The sequence below is a fragment of the Momordica charantia genome (genome assembly GCF_013281855.1).
Source record: "Momordica charantia cultivar OHB3-1 chromosome 6 unlocalized genomic scaffold, Mcharantia_2.0 BLBB01000006.1, whole genome shotgun sequence".
NCBI classification, from domain to species: Eukaryota; Viridiplantae; Streptophyta; class Magnoliopsida; order Cucurbitales; family Cucurbitaceae; genus Momordica; species Momordica charantia.
The window spans coordinates 18,618,499-18,624,773 of NW_028275164.1; positions in this window are offsets into that span (position 1 = coordinate 18,618,499).

Sequence of the window (6,275 nt, forward strand, 5' to 3'; positions counted from 1 at the left end):
AATTTGAAATGTTCAAATTTCTCAAGAGAATATATGTATATAGATACATTATAATATATGGTTAATTCTAAATTGAAACTATATATTATGAGAGAAATTATTTGAATTAGATTCAAATAAAAGATCAATATGAATAGGATTCATATTAAAACTATAGGTTAAAAATAATGTGCATAAGATATACCTTACAACTATACTATAGGTTATATGAGAGAATTGCTTTAGAATATGATTCTATTTTGGGATTAAATAATTAAATGTTAATTATTTATTTAATTAATATATAATTAATTAATTAATTGTTAATTAGATTAATAATTAATTAATTAATAAGACAAATTAATTATATATTATTAATTTTAATTTTAATATAATTAATATTAATTAATATTAAAATTTATCACTCCCCTACTTAATTGTAGGGGAATGGGTGGTTTGTGATGACGTGGGGTAACTCCCTACGTCATCTGTTTTTTTGCAGAACTGTTCTGCACATAAAAAGAAAAAGACTGGAAAAAGAAAAGCCACCCCTGGATTTTTATTCTCTCATTTGCTTTCTCAATTTTCTTTTGGCTTCCAAGATCGTTGCTCTCACAAGCACATTCTCGTGCCTAGAGAATAGCAAGGAAGATCCTTTGGTGGTGTCAATTGGGTTTGTTGAAGAACTGTTCATCAAAGGTGATACCAAATTCCCCTGCATTTTCCTTTTTCATTTGTGGGTTTTGTTCCTCAAAATTCAAGAACAAAGATCCCTCTTTCTGTTGCGGGATTTACGTCCTATTAGTAGTGCGCCTAAGAAGCTGACCACATTCATGAAGAGAGTAAGGGGATACTCGATCGTTCGAGAGGAAGATTCTCCCATTATTGTCATGGATCTCGAGACCCGAGGCGTGGTTACGAGAGAACAATACGATGAGTTAAGGAGCAAATACGAACTGCTCTTGGCTACTCAACATGCCACGTGTGAGTTTCTCAAGGTGTTTTATGGAGATGGTGCACCTTCTCTTCCCGATGAACTCAAGGCCGACTTGCCTTCATCTTCACGACCAATCTACGATGATTCTTCAGATGATGACTAAGGGAGTATCTCTCTCTTTTTGCTTGAATATGGGATATTTTTGGAATTTGATCTTGTAGGTTAGGTTGTTTAGGTTTTTTTTTATGTTTTTAGTTTGCTTGTTAGGTTATTTTGGTTATTTTTGGTCTTAGGATAGTTTTTGTGGGATGATTTGCTGTTAGTTAGGAGTGTTGGTTGTGTTTCTGCATTAAGTTCAAGTTGTGCATGCTTCCTTGTTCTAGCTACGAGTTTTTCCTTAACTTATTCAATAGCATATTGTCTAAACTCTCAGCATGCTCATATTTTTAGTGAAAAGCTTTCCTTTGATCTTTGTTTTTCTATCATGTCAATCACGATACTTAAGGGCATGAATAGGTTAGATTTCCTAGTTTTATGATCAAGCCATAAGTAATTTTCCACTTTTTGTTTTGGTTATAAACTTGTGTTCTGCTTCTTTTTGTTTTAAAATATAAGTTTTTTCATTGCTTTGGAAGTCCTTGTCCTTTTTGTGCCAAAATTTTGCATCTCTCAAAATTTCTTTTCCTAGTGAGAACACTATTGTAATGTCCTGATTACCTATAAGGGTATTTTCATGACTTTATATTATTATTGTTTTTTTAGGTAAGCTAGTCAAATCTAATTAGCTTTATGCCAATAAACTTTAATCAATCCTAGTTAATAATTGTACGCTTCTAATACTATAACTAATTGAGCTCAAGTTAATTTTATTTACTTATTAAAAAGAAATTTACAACAAAATTTAGTGATTCATCTTATCAATGTTTAATTAATTATGTATGTTAATCAAAAATAAATATGCATAAGGGATTAATAAGATTAGCGAGATTATAATTGTATTTAAGTAACAAAATTAACAATACTACTTTAGTAATTAGATAAATGTTGTGAAATATGGTAATTGTAATGGTAGCATTATTTGAGTATTTATAACGTTTCATACATTTTATCGAAAGTTTTATTTTAAGGTAATTAACCAAGTAAATCCCCATATTACCTTTATTTTACTCTTTATTTTTCTACCTTAATTAAATTAACTTAATTAGGGGAATATAGAAAGTTTTACTTAACTCATAACCATGATTAGGCAATATAACTCACCTTCCACTAACCATGATTAGGCAATATAACTCACCTTCCACCCAAGAGACACATGTAGTAATTAAGTTAGTTAGGAAGACCAAAAAACACTAACAATTCCATTAAGTAATTGGCCATGCATGAGGAGAGAGAAGAAGTTTGTTCCATCTTCCAAGATTCATGTTTGTTTCATCTTCCAAGTCATTCTCCTTAAGTTACCTATGTTTGTTTCATTCATTTTCCTCCAAAAACATTTCTAAACAAATCTGAAAATTTCCTCTCAATCATCTATCCTATGTTTTAAATCACACCTTAGAGGAGTTGTGGTTGCTTTTCCAAGTCCCTTCAAGGATCGTTTATTGCGGTTTTGTCTTTTCGGTAAGAACGGTTTCTTTTAGTCTAATTTTGTAAGTAGATTTTTCCTAATAATTTTTATAGAACCTAAGCATGTTCATATCCATTTTCTAAGGTTTCCATCATCATTTCAAGCTCTCTTAGTTGCTGGAAATTTTCTCTTTTTATTATTTACGGTAGATAGGAAAACGCACCAACGGTAAGCATCATTCTTCCTTGTGTAAATTATTTTAAGGGTTCATTATTAAGATAAAATAGGTACTGTTTAGGCCTTATTTTTATTGATTTGAGATCTGAAAATCTGAATTTAAAAGGTCCTAAAAATGTTCATAAAATTGCTTCATAACGGTTTTTAACGGTTTATGTTATTTTCATAGGTTTAGCTTGTTTAGTATCAAATTTTGGATTGTTAATTCTGAATTTTTGAGACCATGACCAGCACCTTTAAACTAACCTAAAATGTATTTGAATGCATTAAAATTGATTTTTATGATTAGTTTTACCTACGGTTTAAAATTTTGAAAACTAGTGTTATGTATTTTCTCTAGTTTTTTTTTGTAAATTTGCAAAATCAGTAAATTATTTTTATCGATATTATAGTATATAAATCAGAGGCTAATATGAAGATTTAAAATTACTTTTCACAAATTTATATATATATTTTATGATTATTATGGATAGGTTAATTATTAAGGGATTTCTACTAGTAGAATAGTGAACATATCTAGTTATGAGAACTTATTGGAGAAAGCTTAGGTTAGGTAATTGAGTCCTAATTTTAGTTGTGTTAATTGTTATTAGGAAGCTTTAAGGAATTTCTTTTAGTTTGCGAAATTTAGGTAAGTGGATTCTATCATAAGTTACCGCCTTGTATGTTTTGTTGTATTATTGTTTGATTGTAAGTGAATTATGTTATGTGTTGCATTGTTTTGTTATTGAATTATGTTATTCATGTTGCTTAAATATATTTTGTTATTGAATGATAATGGTGGTTAAATTTTATGTATTACAAAGCATGTTATGATTCTATGGCTTTCTCATGTCATTTTAAGTATGTTTAATAGCAAATCATGTTTAGGTAAAGCATGACATAATGTGTGATGCATTGCATTCGTAGTGAAGTTAGTAGTCTTATGTGTCATGGATTTAGGTAAGATTAATGTTATGCATGAAATACCCAAATTAAGCAGTTATGTTATGCAGCTAGATGTATGATATGACATATATGGTTTCTGTTAAAGGCTGGGCCCTAGGAAACAAATTAGTTCATGTTAATGGTATTTATGGGGGGTAATTACCCTATAAATATTACATGCAGAATTGACGGTTATGGTATGGGGTATTTCTGCATAGCATTGCGCCAAGTTAAGGATTTAGATATGTAAGTTTATGCTAGCAAGCACAAGTATCTTAAGTTAAGTTGTTCGTTGGTTTATATGTTAGGTTGAGGTATGCATGCATATAAGCATGATGTGTGTGTTTGAGCATGAATGGTTCCTTATGATGAGAACTACTTACTGGGTATTTTTTTATACTCATTCCATGTTGTTTCAATTTTTTTTACAGATAGTTATATAGTTGACGAGAATAACGTCGAGGATGACCTGGCATTGACGAGGAGGAGATATGAGACACAGTTGAATTTTATTTATAATCTATACTTTAATTATGACTATACCACATTTTTACTTGTTTTATTTAAGGATAATAACTTTGTGATTTCCGCTGCTAAAGATTTATAAGTTAAGTTAGGTAAAATAATAGGGAACCAATATGGGATGTGACTTAGACATAAGCGCATAAAATATGGTCCTAAATATAGGTCCTCTAAACCATAATGCGTGTGAGTTGATAATTATTCTCTAGGATTGTAATCACACATAGACATATAATTGTAGGTTACCCTAGCCTCTGCAGCAAACAAAAGCGGTAGTGAAAGAGTAGAACTCAGTTTCCCAAGAAAAGCTAGAATTGCACCTAGTGCATTTTCCCAACAAAGTGTATTTTCCATGTTTTGCATCAAAACTAAGGTAAGAAATAAAAAGGTTGAGTTTTATTAAATTGTTTGATAGTTAAACCCCCAAACAACAATATTTCATCATATTTTTCTTCCTAAATCACATTTGCATATTTGAACCATTTCACGACATTACTTGATTTTGAAAAGTAACAAGTCCCTGAGGATTCGACCTTGGATTACTTCCGAGTATTACTTGTGACCGTGTGCGCTTGCATGAGTCTCTAATCTTTTTAAGGTAGAGAAAGTCCCAACAAGTTTTTGGCGCCGTTGCTGGGGACTTATCTTCAAAATCGTTTTTCCTTTAAGTGAACTGTTTCATATTGTGATTGTTGCATGCCTCTGTTCCTTGAGATTAGTTGTTATATCTAACCTTAAAGGGTAAATTTTTTTTATTTTAGCACAAAGGCTTTCTTGCAAGAGTCCCTAAGGAGGTTAAGGCGAGAACATGTTTTTATCTTACGGATAGATAATTGCAATATTAATCTTTATAATACTTTGCTTAGATTTATCTACTTCCAAGACTTTAGAGAGAGTTAAGTTTGGACTATCAAGTTTTCAACTGTTTTTTTTTTTTTGTTATTCCAAACTGTGTTTTTTTTATCAACTCCAAAGAATAAGATTAAGTTTGCATACCTTGTTCTTCAAGCTAGTTTATAGTGATTTGGATTGAAAAGGAGTAGCATCGTAGGAGCATTTTGAATAGGTGAGAAAAAGAAATAGAGAACAAATGATTTATATTCCACCCAATTAAACTAGCAACATGTTAATTAGAAATGAGAGATCAACGGAACTAAGGGACAATGCCCCTACTTAGATGACCTACCAACAAAGAAACAAGTACTTATGGTTTTGATAAGTCATTGAATCTATAAAATAGTCTCATAATTAATTCCAACTTCTGATAAGTTCAAGGTAGAAAGACAAATAAATTATCCATGACAACATGTTAATCTAAGATAAATGTCCATCGATCCTCACGCAGAAATATTCTGACGCATATGTGATAATTTATGAACAAAAAGAAAGAATAGAAAATGACAATACTTGAAGATTGACGAACAACAACGTTCACTGACGGCGGCGGAGGCGGCCGGCGGCGGCGACATTCAGCTGCTACCGAGATTCGGGATACAGCAGCGGTGGAGACAACCACCGTTCAGCGACGACCATGTTCAGTGGCTGCGACGGTACCTCAATGAGATTCGGGGTACAGTAGCAGCGGAGACGACCACCGTTCAGCGGCGACGGCGTTCAGTGGCTGCGACGATGGATTTGATCGATCGTTCAACAGCATTCACGGTGGATTCGATCGTTCGGGTGGAGTGGTCTTCACAAGGGAGGGAGGGGTAGCTGTGTTTACGATGGAGAAACGAGAAAAGAAATTTAGGAAAAATGAGAAAAAGGTAAGGATATTTAGGGTAAAAAATAATAAAAAAACAATGGAAATTAACCCATTCCTAAATGTTTATTTTTTTCTAGAGTATAATATAAAATAAATTAAAAAATATTATTTATTTTTAATGGAGTGCACAATTTACTTAGGGAGAATTTCTACCGCCTAAATTTTAGGCATTTATGTTTGTTAGCTTAAATTCCAACAAATTAACTTTAAAAATCTTTAAGTTAATTTCTCAATTTTCTCTATGCTTTGTAATTGAATTGTAAGCATTAATTAAATCTTTTTCGATGGAAGAAAAAAAATCTATGAACATTTTTTGTATTAAAATATATAGATAAAATTAAAAA